General features: G+C 39.3%; 1 long non-coding RNA gene across 1 annotated transcript in view; it reads left to right on the top strand.

The window, feature by feature from the left end:
* Positions 1–11463: 11463 nt before the first annotated feature.
* LOC115432744 (uncharacterized) overlaps positions 11464–16857 on the top strand; it is a 14786-nt gene continuing 9392 nt past the window's right edge. The window contains exon 1 of the long non-coding RNA XR_003937241.1: positions 11464–11538. This is a non-coding gene — a long non-coding RNA (uncharacterized LOC115432744). The remainder of the gene's footprint in view (positions 11539–16857) is intronic.

The following is a 16857-nucleotide window of genomic DNA, read 5'->3' as shown; positions in this document are numbered from 1 at the left end:
GTCCATTTGTGTATGAGTTAAACAGTTACGCTCTGATTTATGCTATTGCAGACAACATAAAAAAAAGAATACAACAAACTCATCTCTAATCACTGCACAAAAAATCAGTAAATCTAACCAAGTCATCCCAACCCTGGTCCACTTACTGTTTCTCTAAATCTTTCAGATAGTCATTCATTTAAATCAGCTGAAAACTTTAATATTTTATCATCAAAGCATCGTATTTCCCTCAGTATGTCACAGAATAATCCAGTACCTGAAATGACCAGGCCAGTTTTTATCAGAGAATTATGCTATGAGGCTAACGATATGACATATTTCGGAGACATAACAGTTGTTTGAATGGCCTGTTTTTTATATATTGACTGTAGCATACAGACATTGCACTAACAGGTACAGGTTGACTGGGGAGTGGGTTTACTTCAATTTGTTTGTAGCTGCATTAACATACAGAGCTTGTGTAACATGTTGCTTTGCCAAAAAAATGACCATAAGCTCATTCATTAGTTGTTGGTGCAGTTTCTGAACTCCAGTGTGATGCTCAAAAGTTATGTTAGAATGTGAAAATGATTTCATCCATTAGGAAAGTGAAAAAATCAGGATAATGTAGGTAGTTAAAGGAAAGGCCAGCTGTGCCGAAAAGTGCAGTTTCTACTCAAATGACAGCGAGGTAGAAAAGGTTGCAAACCATCGGGGTTTGTGACGTGAATGCAGTCAGTGGAAAGTGTGTCTGTGGCATCCCTTTCACACAAATCACAGTGTAATGGGGTCACAGCACTGGTCCCGCCCTTTGTTTTCAAGGTGAGGGCTCATGCGATTGTGCACCCATTCAGATTGAAACAACAAATCATGTTGTGTCACGAGGCGTCTAAATGTAACACGGGGTTTGGATTATTCATGGGCAGCGGTTTAATAATGCATGGTGTTTAACTTTACATTCGCTGCATATTTCACTGTGACAAAAGTGTAAGTGAGATCATGGAGATGTGTGTGCGGGATGCCGGTTGAAATCCATAGAACTGCCAGGGGAAACCTGGGAAATTCTTGACTCCGTCAGCGATCAACGGCTTAAGGATTTGGTTCCAGGGTAGTCGACGTGTGTGACTATAAGTGTGTGTCAAAGAGATTGGGATACAACGCTCCTGTGAACACCCAGATGGTGTTCGCCAGTGACGCAGAGTTGAAGCTTCAGCTTTCAGTCCTTACACACACACACACACACACACACACACACACACACACACACACACACACACACCAAGGTTATAATAGTTTTGGATTTTTCATTATAGTTTAGTTTTATTTAGTTTTGAGTTTTTTTTCTCTAATTCAGTTAGTTTTAATTCGTTTTTAGAGCAGGTTTGATAGTTTTCATTATTTTTCTTTTTTTTCTAAATGCTTAGTTTTAGTTTAGTTTTAGTATTAATTTTAGTTTTGTCGTATCTTTTCTCTTCTTCTCTGTCGTTGTATTCAAATAAATCCCAGACAGGATTCTGCTGCTTTCTCCAAACTTTATTCTCCATTTCCAGGTAGAGTGGGGACCAGAAGACAACTGGAAACCACAAGTGACGAGAAGTGATGGACCGTTAAATATCATATGGTGCTGCTCGCTAAAACTGGTTGAGGGAAATAAATTGATTTCATGTTAATCAGACGTTGACAAAGACGAAAAGTATGGGAATTTTATCCATAATTTTTATCCGTTTTAGTTTGTTTTGTAAACACACAATAGTTTCAGTTAGTTGTTGTTTTTTTCTTTTGATTATAGTTTTTATTTATTTCAGTTAACGACAATGATGTTTTTACAATTCTAGTTTTCATCATTTCGTTAGTTTTCGTTAACGTATAACCTTCACAGCGCACACACACACACACACACACACACACACACACACACAGTGGTCCTCCCTGGCGGTGCACCCCTTCACAGGCATGGTGTCGTCGTCGTGTTCAGGCATGGCTCTCTCCTCATTAACCCCCCCCGTCTGGGTGGGAGTTGTGTCGCTGTTTAAACGAAGGCATGCTTCCTCCTCGCCGTCGCTCCATCAGCGCTCCTGCGTCTTCGCTCTTTCACGTGTCTCTTGTTTCCTTTAACCTTGGCTGTTTGTTCACCTTAAACAGCGAGGCTGGAAACTGGAGCTGATGGCAGAGTTCATTCAGAGCCAGGCATGTGAACTCATCAGCTCTCATTTACTGTCTGTTCCAACACTTAGCATCAGTCTGAACTGTCTTTACTCCACTTGATCGGGTTCACTGTAAGCGCGGACGTTGTATTTACTAAAATGCTTTAATTACAGCGTACTTAAATGATTTCAGTTTTATTACATTACAACAAAATCTTAAGAGTATTCTACTAATTTGTAGACATAGTCAAAAGTACAAAAACAGTTTAAGTTGAATGGATTTAAATCACAAAGTTTTAGTCATGACCACACCTTTTTATCTACGCATTGCATTGTGGGTATTGGGCATGTTGTTGAAAATGTGTTCTTTTTCTGTGCAGGGGTTCAGTTGTAGTGGGTTGTGGTGTTAGGGTTAATTTGGACTTAATGTGTATGCGGTAATGTTTATTGGCCTTTTGTGTTTGTATTTTTGTAGAGCTGCACCTTGAGTCAGAGCCAGAGGAAGAACTATGGGTTTACTGTTCAGCTAGGATTGTTCTTATACAATGGAAATCTTAATGCCTTACCAAATCAAAAGCACTGTACTGGCAAATTGCATTGAGCTAACTTCCTGCCTAACTTCCATCCAGGCTACAATATATTAGGTTGAATAATTATACAAAGCAATTTATATTGCAAAAGATTTTAATTTAAATCTAGTTGGAATTGAGTACAATGAACTGATGTTATAAAGTCTAATGATTACACAAAGCAATTGACATTGTAACAAATTTTAAGTTAAATTAACTTGGCATTTAGTGTGTTGTACTTAAAACAGCAATTCCATTCAAATCAAGGATTTAAGTTTAATACACTCAAGTTTTCATTACTCATTACTTACATTTTTTAGGCAACCGATTACCTCAGTTATTTTCAGTAAACTCAACTTATCTGGTCTGACAGTGTTGTTTCCAGCAGTTGGTAAAGATTAACCCTTAAAGACCCAAAAGCATCTACTGATCCAAAATGTTTAACCCTTTATAGTTCTCTCATTGAAATACTCTGAAATTCAAACTTTCAACTTCTGTATGTTTTTGGACATCATCTACCTCCTCGTCGGTTGCCATGACAACAGTCTCCCTCCTCTTGCCATTAAACAAACAAGCAGCACTTGCTAAAAAGTAACACATGCAATAAAACAACTGTTATAAGGTCATAAACTACGTAAAGAAAGAAAGAACAAAGAAAAAGAAAGAAAGAAGGAAACAAGAGAAAGAAGAAAGAAAGAAAGAAACAGAAGGAAAGAAGAAAGAAAGAAAGAAAGAGAAAAGGAAAAGAAAGAAAGAAGAAAGAAAAGAAAAAAGAAGAAGAAAGAAAAAAGAAAGAAAAAAGAAGAAAGAAAGAGAAGAAAAAGGAAAGAAAGAACAGAAGTGTTCCATTCTTTCCCTGTGTAGAAGGGCTTGATGTGGAAAAGAATGAACTTGCTAAAACCATGTCCTGTTTGGGCAGAAGGTTCCACTCACACAAATGAAGAACCTGCTTCACAAACGCAGCTCTTTGCTTTTTCATTCCATACATTTCTGTTATAGTCTGTTTATGAGCTTGTAAACGTTGGAGTTTGTTCAGTCACTGCCGGTTGACTTCCATCTAACCCATGACCTCTGTTTACCAGTCAGTGTAAAGGCATGTTTTCACTAACAAGTATTTCATTAGATTTTTTGTTTTTTTTAATTTCTTTTATTCTACAGGCTCTTTGACCCAAACCAGATCTTTGAACATCCACTTTGCTCAGGTTTATATTCACAGCACAAGTGCAGGAACAAAATCTGTTAGACTTGATTTGAAAGAGAACTTGTAGTTTTTGTGTTTAGTGTGGGGCTCAGCTGGAACCAGAACTGTTAAATAATTCACCTTGTGGATGTTAAAGGTCACTAAAGTCAAAGGCCTGTCATTAATAGTAGGTGACTAGTAGTTCAGAGCAGAGGGTAGATGCATCTGACTGAACCGATGCCATTTTTCTGTTCATCTAGAAATGTAGGTTTGTCAAATTTTTATGTATCCAAATATAAATGCACTATTTTTTCATAGACTTGGTTCATAGAAATCCATATACATACTGTTACATATACATAGTGTCAAGGTGTGATTTGTCAAAAAGCAGAGGTTTTTTTTTTTTTTTTTTGGGTGGGGAGGCAGCAGTTATATACGTCCAACTCCTGGGTTCTATTCCACTATTATACAGGAATTTACATGAAATTTTCACAACTTCTAATTTTGTAACATTTAACCCCCCCCCTTATGCATGGGGATGTTCACGAATTCTGAGACTGCCGACAGTTTGGTTCAGGTGAACGTTAGTGGCAGTAATGTAGGATATACTGTAGGTGGAAGAAAACTGTCACAACCTGCCTGTTATTTCCATTGGTTGGTTGCCCCCCGCCCCCCACCCCCACCCAACAAGTCACACCCTGCATGCTGTTAATACTGTTTTTTCTGTCTCTTCATATTTTGCCCATTTTTATTTCTTATTCTGTTTAACTCTATTCTTATGTTATTTTGTAAAACTATAAAATTTATATTAAATTTTTTAAAATCTTATTTTTAGTTTTTGTAATTTTTTTTGTTCTGTTCTTACTTCTGTAGTACTGGTGTTCGTTAATATGGTTGTACTGACTGCACTGTAAAAAATGACTGTAGAATTAACACCAAAAGTAGTAAAATTGCAGCATAAAAAAACTGTAAGTGACATTACAATGCAAAGTTGTTTATTTGAAAAGATTTTTGTGTGTCAAATACAGGTGTAGTTTTTACAGGAAGCGTATGTGAACAAAACCAGATCTGTATGTAGAAATTATGTATTTCTATTGTTTTTAGAAAATAAAACTGTAAATTGAAAAAAAATGTGGTGCCGTTTAAATTGCAAGACCATAATGTTGAAATAACGGCCTATTTGCTTTTTTTTTTTTTTTTTTTTTTTTATAAAAAAGTTATAAAAAGTAAACATTTAACAATTTACATTTTGACCTTGTAAATTTATGGGTTGGTAGAGTTTGTAGAGCAGCTCGTCCTATAACCAAAGGGTTGGTGGTTTGAATCCTGGCTCTGACTGTCCGTATGTCAAAGTGTCCATGGAAGACACTGAACCCTAGGCAAGGCAAGGCAAGTTTATTATATAGCACATTTCAGCAACAAGGCAATTCAAGGTGCTTCACACAGGACATTGAAATAAAGAAACAAAAAGAAAACATTATAAAAGAAACATGTAAAGATGATTAAAACAGCAAGTAAGAAACAACACAAAATCAAAAAATAAAATAAATAAAAATAAAATAAACACACATATTAAAGTAAGTTGCAGTGCAGAGTTTCAAAGAGATATAAAATTTAAAAAGTCAAAAGCCTTTTAGTCAAAGGCAGCAGTGAACAGGTGAGTCTTTAACCTGGACTTAAAAGAACTCAGACTCTCAGCAGACCTGATATTTTCTGGTAGTTTGTTCCAGATATATGGAGCATAGAAACTGAACGCTGATTCTCCATGTTTAGTTCTGACTTTGGGAACACAGAGCAGACCTGCACCAGATGACCTGAGTGGTCTGGATGGTTCATACTGGACTAGAAGGTCTCTGATGTATTTTGGGCCTAAACCATTCAGTGCTTTATATGCTAGTAAGAATTTTGAAGTCTATTCTCTGAGAGACAGGGAGCCAGTGTAGAGACCTCAGAACTGGGCTGATGTGGTCCACTCTCTTGGTCTTAGTGAGGACTCGAGCAGCAGCATTCTGGATCAGTTGCAGTCGTCGAATAGACTTTTTAGGCAGACCAGAAGATACTGTTACAGTAGTCAACTCGACTAAAGATAAATGCATGGACAAGTTTTTCAAGGTCTGCTGCGACATCAGTCCTTTAATCCTAGAAATGTTCTTGAGGTGATAGTAAGCTGACTTTGTAATTGTTTGTATGTGGTTTTTAAAATTCAGGTCTGAATCCATGACAACACCCAAATTCCTGGCCTGGTCTGAGTTTTTAACTGAAGTGACTGGAGCTGCATGCTGATTTTAAGAGCTCCTCCTTGGGTCCAAAACGACTACCTCAGTTTTTTCTCTGTTTAACTGAAGAAAGTTATGGCCCATCCATTCAGATATTTGCTCCATGCATTTACCCAGTGCTTGTATGGGGCTATGGTCACCTGGGGACATTGAAATGTAGAGCTGCATAGTTATGGTAACTATTTTGTTTTTTTCTATGATCTGAGCCAGTGGAAGCATGTAGATGTTGAACAGAAGGGGCCCCAGGATGGAGCCTTGGGGGACTCCATGTAATTTTGGTCTGCTCAGATTTAAAGTTACCTATTGACACAAAATAATCCCTGCCCTTTAAGTAGGATGCAAACCAATCAAGAACTGTGCCAGACAGTCCCACCCAATTTTCCAGTCGATCAAGTAATATATCATGGTCGACTGTGTCGAATGCAGCACTGAGGTCCAATAACATTAAAACTGAAGTTCTGCCATGATCTGTGTTTAAGCGAATGTCATTAAATACTTTGAGCAGAGCTGTCTCAGTGCTGTGATGTGGTCTAAAACCTGACTGAAAGACGTTAAAGCAGCTGTCGACTGTTAAGAAGTAATTCAGCTGTTGGGACACAGCCTTTTCAATGATTTTACCTAAAAAAGGAAGATTTGATATGGCCTGTAGTTGTTCATTCAGGTCTTTTCTAGAGTGTTCTTTTTTAGGAGCGGCTTAATAACAGCTGTTTTCAGGGTCTGTGGGAAGACTCCTGAGCTTAGAGACACGTTTACAATCTGTAACAGGTCAGATGCCATGACGTGTGAAACTTTTTTGAAAAAATCTGTGGGTAAAACATCTAGACAGCAGTAGGAAGAGCTCAGCTGGTGTAGAATGTCCTCCAGATTTTTGTCATTGATTGGATTAAAGTGCGTCAGGGTGTTTAAATGGTTTTCAGACAGCACAGATCCTGAACCTGGTGTTGAGGAATTCACGGCCTGTCTAATATGCTGAATTTTTCTGTAAAGAACAAAGCAAAGTCATTGCAGGCCCTGGCAGAGTGAAGTTCAGGTGCTATTACACAGGGGGGTTTGTTAGTCTGTCAACAGTAGAAAACAGTGCTCGAGCATTATTTTGTTTCTGGTGATAATGTTTGAGAAGAAAGACTGCCTTGCATTCCTCAGCTGTAGATTATAAGTGTGAAGTTTTCTTTGTAGATGTCAAAATGAATCTGGAGATTTGATTTTCGCCACCTGCGTTCAGCTTTCCGACACTCTCTTTTTTCATTTTTCACTGCCATGGCATTTCTCCATGGAGATCTTTTCTTGCTAGAGACAACCTTCAACTTAATGGGAGCAATGGCGTCTATCACATTTAACATTTTAGAATTAAAGTTATTCACTAGCTCATTGACTGAACCACAAGGCGGGGTTGCTGTAGAAGAAAAAAGTACATGAAACATTTCACTGGTGTTTTCAGTAATGCATCGCTTCTCGATAACTTCTCTCTGATTACTTGTGTGCACAGAGATAGAGCTCTCAAAGAAAACACAACAGTGATCAGACAGGGCCACATCGCTCACAACAACCTTGTGTATGTTTAAACCCTTGGAGATCAGCAGGTCCAGAGTGTGCCCCCTGTGTGTGGGTTTGGACACATGCTGACTCAGCCCAAAGCTGTCAGAGTACAGTACAGTTCTTTAGCCCCTCTGTCCTGGGGGTTCAACATGGATGTTAAAATCCCCAACAATGATTATACAGTCATATTCAGTACAGATTATGGACAGCAGTTCATTAAAATCATCGAAAAAGTCTGTACAGTATTTAGGTGGCCTGTAGACATTTACTAATATGGCTCGAGGGGAGGATTTCAGCTGAAGAGCCACATATTCAAAAGTAGAAAAATTACTGAAAGATAATTTTTTAAATTGGAAAGAGTTTTTGAATAAAACTGCTACTCCCCCTCCTCTCCGATTTACTCTGGCCTCACTAATAAAACTATAGTTGGGAGGGGTTGACTCAATGAGAACAGCTGTGCTGTTGTTTTGATCCAACCAAGTCTCAGTTAAAAACATAAAATCAAGGTTGTGTTCCGTGATAAAATCATTGATTAAAAATGTTTTTCCAGCCAACGATCTGATGTTCAGTAAAGCAAGTCTTAATGTCATAGGAACATCCTCTATAATTGTTGGGACAGACTGTGATTCACAGGGAATGTTTTTTAAGTTTAATAATCTAGTGCCATCACTTTTGTGCCCCCAGTTTCTCAGCACCTTCACCTTTGTTCTTCTGTGACCAATCAAGACAGGAATTTTGTAAACTGAAAGCATACAGGGCCCCGGCTGGCCTGGGACTCTCATGACTGCTGGTAATCCTGCAGCCTGGACCCAGGGCACATCAGTTGGTACGAGTCTTTGGAGTCTGTGTTGGAGGTGGTGGAGGGGCGGGGGGGGACTGGGCGGTGAGTCTTTGGAGCCTGTATTGGAGGTGGTGGCGGTCGACGTGGAGTGCTTATAGGGGAGAAGATAGGAGAGGGATGGGGGGTACATCTTAGTCCAGCATGACCAGCTCCTTCATCTGGTCAGTGAACCCTAAATTGTTCCCAGTTGGACCTGGTGGCTTTAGAAAGCGCTTTGGACACCATGAAGGTGTAAAAATGTGCTAAATAAGTGTAGTCCATTTACCATTTAAATCCAGTGTTAAATCTATGTGTTTAAAATGTTAAATCTACATGTTACTCTGTAAATATGTTTACAGTTGGATGTGTTTTTTACAGTATAGTTCTGGTAACCACAGCAGCCAGTTTTTTTCTGTAAAAACAACAGAATTTTTTTTTACAGTGTGGAGTATGACAATAAAGGCTATTCTATTCTATTCTATTCTATTCTATTCTATTCTATTCTATTCTTAAAATCTGCATAATTTGTCTTGGTTTTCCTAACCCTAACCTACAGGAGGGTTAGGATTACAGCTGAGGAAGTGTAAGGTCAAACTGCTTGTACGTACACTACCTAAATGACATCAAATACATAGCTGGAATGTAACCCTAAGCCTGAAATGGTTATCAGTGAGCTGGAAGATGGTTTAATTCTACGTCTCCTGGGAAATTATGAGTTCAGCCAATGCCTGTTATTGTTCGGATGACATAAAGTGAAAATATGAAGTAGAGACAGCAGTCTGGTTTGTGCTATTATTGTTCCATGTTACTGGATAGGCCTTACTGCGCTATTATCTGCAACGTGATTCCATTAGCTTCCTCTGCAGATTTCTATAAAACACACAAGACTTCCATCAAGCTTTTTGTCTTGTAGATGAAGGCAGCAGAGAGGAGGAAACTCCTCCTGGCATTCCTTGACAATCTGAATCCATGTGTACTTGAAGTTGTAAATAACTGCCTTCCCCCTCCTTGCTGGGTAATATGCAAATATATTGTGTGCTTTTTTGATATTTTCTGCTTGTCTGAGCTGCTTTCAGCACTTTCTAAAAATAGGACCAATATCTCTACAGTGGTTAGAGTAAGGTAGCGGCAGGACAGAACATGTCAGCTGTGTGACAGCGGTGGTGGGACTGGACTCGCAGACGGGGATTGGACTTGAAATACGAAGTTTTGTGTCGCTCAGGTATATCTGAGACACAACTGGTTCTGTTTTTCTCAAATAACAAAGACTTTCTGACAAAAACTGGCCTGGTCATTTCAGCTACTGGATTTTTCTGTGACATACTGAGGGAAATACGATGCTTTGATGATAAAATATTAAAGTTTACAGCTGATTTAAATGAATACTGACTATCTGAAAGATTTAGAGAAACAGTAAGTGGACCAGGGTTGGGATGACTTTGTTAGATTTGACCATTTTTTGTGCTGTGGCTAAAGATGAGTTTGTTGTATTCTTTTTTTTTTTTATGTTGTCCGCAATAGCATAAATCTGTTCTCATAAAACTGTTTAACTCATACACAAATGGACAAAAGTATGTGGACACATTGAATTCAAGTGTTTCTTTTCTAACAGGGGTCTAGGATACAAAACAATAATGACTAATGTCACAATATCGTTTTTAGGGCTGGGTATCATGGCCAATTTCCATAATCGATTTGATTTTGATTCGTAAGGTTCTGAATCGATTAATCACGATTCGATTCGATTCATTCAATTCATCGATTCGATTCAGTATGATTGATTGATTCAGAGTAATTTAGTGATACCAAAGTACAATTTTGTGTTGTAACCTGATTATTTGAGTACCACAGTCATGCAACACGTCAATACTGGTATCAGTATTGATATTAGAAAGGAAATAAATATGACATTTCAGCAGTAATTAGCTGAATGTGCTCTTAAATAATGAACGGGACACAAACATTGTCATGTTTCTACAGTGGCTCAGATGGACTTCGTCACCTTTATTCTGTTTTATGGCTGGATGCTACTCGCTGGGGGTGGGGGGTTGGGGTGGGAGGTGCGCTCAATGATTGTTGGTCAGAGCAGAGTGGGGCTGGGGGATGCACTTGCTCCGTGAATGTTGGTGGTGGTGGTGGTGGTGGGGGGCAGTAGCGTAGCGTCGGACATTGTCGCTTTACTATTCCTCTAACTCCATACTCAGCCATAGGTGATAGTATGGATCCAAGTTATTATTCCAAGAACCGGGTTCCGTGACTCGCCAGTCGGCCACTTCCTTCACACTGCGGGTTCGAGTTTGAGGCCAGGAGGACCTCCAGCGGAGGGGGTGTTCCCCATCGCGTCTTTTTCGCAAGGTAGACCAAGCCTTCCCCAGGGGTTTGGAAGACGGAGCCGCCCGCAGTTCGGCGTACTCCTGGTCCTGTTCTGAAAAATCGATCTCATCCACTATTAATCGATTACGCAAAATTAAAATGAGATCAATCTAAGATTAAATCGATTTTTTTACCCAGCCCTAATCGTTTATATTATGGGATAAATATCATTGCATTGGTTAGTTTGGTTTTAATTCTTATCTTTGTTTCCAAAATGCCTCAGAGATGGTTTCGACTTAATTTCAACAATCACAGCAGCACAGTTTCTGACATTGTGTCGATGTACTTTCTGAGACCCCAGTGTCATTCCACACTCTCAGAAGCTCATTCCAGAGAGATTCCTTGAGTTTCCTTAGATTGTTGCCAAGGGGGGGCCACACTAAATATTGAGTAAACTGTAAAAAAAGGACTGGACTGGTAAATTTGTGGGTGAAATATTCTCAGTACCTTTGCTTTTACCTTTTGCAATGGCAAAAAAATTAAATTCAGGCTCTGGGAAAAAATAAACACCAGTTTCTTAAGATTTGATGAGTGTTGAAATATTTTTGCACACCACTGTAGTTCTGGCAAAGCGAGATTTTTCGTTTGTGCCCATCGTTTACATGACAAAGGTGGCCACGCCCACCGAAAAAGATGGTTTCTAAAAACCAAACCAACCAAAGTGGAGATTACAGCAAATTTTCGTTTTCATGTTTGTGTGTGTAACAGAGGGAATGGGATCTCAGACTAATGTCATCACATGTGCGACATTGGTTCATAACGTAGTAATGTTTTGTTGTGATTCTTTTCAGGATTCTGATTGGTTAATGGGACTCGATGGTATCGCCACACTGCCATCTACAGGCTTTCATACTCTTGATGGTGTGGATATACAGGGCCGTGTAAACTTAAGATTTTTCCAGAAATGGTCACATGTGCACAATTATTATTATTTTTTTTTTTTTATGGAGAAGGGGGAATATGCGAAAAATACCTGTCTACGTGTAAATGCAATGTAAGATGTTGCACATATTTTCAATCAGCTGTTGCCAGTGCACTCATCTGCTGGGGAGACAGTACCAGACAAAAACATACAAAATGACTGGAAAAATGGATGAAAAAAGAAAAAAAGGTTGTTTTTGGAGAGAATCTGGACACAGTGGGGACTGTGATGGAGAGATGTACACTAGTAAGGTGGAGAACATCTTGAAAAATCCAGATCATCCTCTTCATCTTATTCTGATGGACCACAAGAGCTGCAGTGGCGACTAACCTGATTAAGATGCAGGACCGAGAGGTATATAAGACTCTTAATGCCCACTGCCATCAGACTCTCCAACACCTCAGTCTGATGATTCATGGGCTGATGGTTGCTCATTCATTAATTCTGTTTTATTTGTTGGATTTTCTTTTTTTTTTTAATTGAGCTGATGAAAAAAAAGTGACTGTCCCTCTGGCGGACAATAAAGTTCATAAAATCTGTATCTGTATTTGAAGCAGGAGTCAGTTGGGAGGTTGAACCTGTGTGCATGTGAAGAGTGTGATGTAACCTTAAAGACGAAGAACAAGGAAAGGCTGAATCATGTAGGGAGGGAGCTGGAAGCAGGGATGGAGGAGGAGGAGTGTGTGTGGGGGGTTGTCTAGGTCCTGCTTTGTTTTGTCTGCTGATCCTGTGTTTCTGTCCTGTCCTCTTTTAGCCCTGACCCCTTGTCCCTCCTGATCCTGACTCGGTCTGATTTACCTCCGTTCAACCCACACCACACTTCACCAACAGAACAACAGACACACAGACTGCACGTCATAAATATCACTGGCTTTTTTTGCCTATTCTGTCCATGCTACCCCCCCCCATTCCTCTGAAGATAGAGTTTACAGAACGGCCAGTATTATGTGTATCTATGTGTGCATCTTTGAGAATAAATGAATCTGACAGCATCATCCAAAAAAAAAAAAAAAACTGTTGTCGTCAGACCAAGAATCCCTTTGCTCTACTGTGTGTACATTTCTATTTATGTATGTGTGTTTCATTGTGTGTTGCCTGGGTAGATATGCCATCGTAAAATTCAGTGAAGTTGAATGGTGCGTTAACTGGCATGCTTCCTCTTTGCCGTCATGCCTCGGTGTGTTTTCCAGGAGTAGTCGTGTATGCAATTCCATGACCTAAAACAGATCTTATTAGTGATATGATGTTATTTTGTGGGGTGGCCAGTATAAGAGGCAGTAAGGGGCCCTGTGGCGCACCTCCAAGCTGGGCCCCAAGGCTGTCAGCAGACCAGCAGCCACCTGACCGAGCTGGATGGGGGAGGGGGAGGGGGAGGAGGGGGCTGTGGTGCAGCTCTCCCCTCAGGCGCCGGCTGTGCTTTCTGCCCATCCACTGAGTCATAATCCATTAGCTAACATGCTAACGAGTTCTATGTTCCTCCACTGGATCCTAACGTACAACAGTACAATACACTTTTTTTTTCTGCCATATTGTTTTGCATATTGAAATTGCATCATATGAAAATAATTACATTTATAGTTATAAAGAATTAGCCATTTTTCCACCAGATTCCCAGGAACTTATTGACTTGGAGCAAATAATTCCTGGTAATCTGCGTGTTTTGCTTTTCCACCACACCTTAAAGTTCCTGAAAGTGTATTCAAATGAGGCTCAGTTGTTTCCACCCGTTGACTCGAAGTTTGGCTGAATTTCTTTTGAGCGTATTCATAAGTCCGACAAGGCCCAGGCTGTTTTTAGCGTATTTGTTGAATATGTTCTTTAACATATTCAAATCGACAGACGTAGGAGCAAACCGAATACATTCAGTTCAACTGGGCTCCAGTCAGCTCGACTCCAGCCAATTGCACTCAAAAGACTGTTTTCATTTGGAAAGTTGAACAAAAAAAAGATTGCATTCAGCAAATCCATTTGATGAGGTCCAGGCTTCTGCTTATTTGACAAACAGACGTCATCGTCCATCTGCTTCTCATAGCTTCTCTTCTTTTGGTTCCATTTTCCAAAAAAGTGAAGTGAAGCTTGTACAAATGGAATAAACAAGTCTGCACACTGGCTATAGTGGCTGAAGATACGTCCAGTCAGCGTTCTTCAGAATACAGCCCCTCCCTCAAGAATTCCGGGGAATCTGAAAAGTTCTACCCCCCTACCAGGAACTTTTTTCAGGAAAAGTTTTAGGTTGAGGAGAAAATTTTTACCCGGGTAATGTCGATGGAGACATACCAAGATTTTTCAAAGTTTCTGGTAAAGTTAAAATTGCTGGGAAATTCCTGTGGTAGAAAAGGAACAATAGTAGTAGACTGAAACAGACTGTACATTAATATGATGGTTACACATCCTGCACAGACACCACCTGGTGTCACTTGTTGTGGCTGGTGATGTGTGTTGTTTATGGTTGTTGCACTATAATGTATAATGACCTGTAGAACGACTGCAGCTCATCCCACTCACATCCTTTTGCTTATTATTGCCAGTGTCAGCAGGCATGCAGACATTTCTGCCACCCAGGATGTGGATGTGGGACATAATTTATAGTTCTAAATATTTTTACATTCATTTATAGTCGCTATTACACCAGCTCTAAAAATGATGCGTAGGACTGTAATCACCACATGCTATCTAAAATGGCATGCCAGGAATGATGTCTGCTTTACAATCAAGTGGCCATATTTGGACACAAGGGGGAGCTTAAGGGGTCAGAGATATTGCTAACACATGGATGTACAGCAAACTGAACTAGAACTGTTAAAAACTAGAACTGTTATTACTAGTATAAGTAGGGATGGGAACAATAAGAATTTAACGATTCCAATTCCATTATCGATTTTGTTTATCAATCCGATTCCTTATCGATTTTCTTATTGCAACTCATAGGGTGAGGGAATAAAAGAGTACAGACGGGTGTGTTTACATTAACTGTCTTTTACATTTCCATCTGCACAGAAAATATAACATATACAGTATGTAAATAACAATAACAGATGATGCCGGGCCTGGTTCGGGGGGCGGGGGGGGGGCAGTGAAAGTGAAACTAAAGACACTTTACTAATTCCTCTATTGCCGCATTTCCTCTACGTGGAACCAGTTTGACTCGGCTCGGCTTCATTTCCCCTACCTTCGGAAACTTGTATTTGAGGGGGTACGATGTTTGTTGCCCGAACCGGAACTGGGCCTGGCGTTCACTCTGCCGCTACATTCACAAGCATCACTAAGTAGCTTATCAAATACATGACATTCCTGTAAATGAATCACATGCTGTGGACAAATGTTTGAGCAGATTGGAGGGATTCCACCCTTTAGAAGAAATGGAAGCTTTGCCAGTGTTCCAGTGGACCTGGTGTGGTCTGTTTAGACCGTTTCTGCCTCAACTCCATGTTGGCTACGTTCTGACCAAAACAATGCAGCATACGCGTGATGTCATCGCGCATGCACAACAAAGGCGGAATCGGTAAGCCAAATTGTTAAGCAGGCAGGCAAACGATTCCAAGGAATGGAGCTACTGGGATCCGGTTCTCAAAAAGAACCGGTTCTCGATTCCCATCCCTAAGTATAAGTACAAATACTCATAGTTCTGCTGCATAGGTCTGCTCTCTCAGAGTGCTTTTCTAGTTAATGATTTGACAACGATTTGACTTTATACAATCCAATTCAGTTCAATACGATTCAAAATGATTCAGCACAATATAAAGAATTTCCAAGCCCACATCTGGTTTCTAACACAGTTCTTTAGTCCTCTCTCTTTCCCTGTGAAGGATGGATTTGGTAGTTGATTGTTTTCTATCAAACAAACTAATCAAACCAACTTAAAAAGAAGATGCAATTCAATTTTCACTAAATCATAAACAAAAATGTTTTTTTCATTACATTAGTTTTTAATCTCATTCTCTACTTATACAATACATTTATTTAGGCAATTTCTTTTGGTCTCTTAATAAATTTTTTTTTAAAAACTAACAAAAAAACAAACAAACAAAAAAACACATGGACCATTCACAAACAGTCCTTTTCTTGGGTCTTTTTACTAACAGTGTTCTTTTTCTGTAATTTTACAATGTTTTACAAAACACTTAAAACTTAACCATAAAACCTCTTCTAGCATCAACAAGCAACAGCAGTGGAAGATCCACCTGTAACACATGTATAACCACTGCAATGTGTTGGTGGGAGACCATAGAAAGAACCCACAGTGACACTATTTCATTACTTTCATAATCCTTAAACCTTGATATGGAGATGCCACTCACCTGTTGGAAAAAAATCCACAAAAATGAAAAGCTGTAAGAAACAAATATAATCAAGTTGTTTTGACAAAACCTGAATAAATCAGCCCTCTTAATTTTCCATATTTATTTTTTGTGAAAAATATGAAGTGCACTTCAGTCTCTATCACTGCGTCTAACATGTGGGATCATAAGTCATTCACTACTCACACAAAAATGAAGAAAAAAATAAACTCCAAAAACAGTGATTACATTAGTAAATTGGCAATTTTTGTAGTTAAGACTTTAACCCCTGAGCCCTGATTCCAGGTAAAGGTGCCGCTGTGAATCTGCATCTGTTTCAGGTTCATTAAAGCTGCTGTGAATATGTGCTTGTGTTCCTTTTTTTCAGTGGTTTCGTTTTACTGTTTGTTTTAGGATTTAGGATGTTGAACATGAACTGTGAACTGGAACGCACTGAACAACAAGGATTTGAATTTGGGTCCAGTAGTTTTAGTTCTGGGCTCTTTTTTCTAAATCAGTCCAGCTGCATTTTGACATCTGTTTAACTCCATAAAGCAGTTAAATGATCAAAACTCAGTAGAAGCACAGTAAAAAAAAAATAATGAAGGAAAATCACCGTAACACTGGAAACAACAGTAAACGCATACAAAAAACCGCAAGGAAAACAGTGCAAAAACAAAAAAACAGAAAGAAAAGAAAAAAGTTGAAATCATCTATTTTTATAGTGAGTCGGTCTTACTCACTGCTCTGTGTTTTACCCCCCCCATAGGTGGCGGGGTTA

The sequence above is a fragment of the Sphaeramia orbicularis genome, chromosome 14, assembly GCF_902148855.1.
Source record: "Sphaeramia orbicularis chromosome 14, fSphaOr1.1, whole genome shotgun sequence".
Classification (NCBI taxonomy): Eukaryota; Metazoa; Chordata; class Actinopteri; order Kurtiformes; family Apogonidae; genus Sphaeramia; species Sphaeramia orbicularis.
The sequence above is the reverse complement of the archived record's forward strand: the minus strand, read 5'-3'. Positions and strand labels throughout refer to the sequence as shown.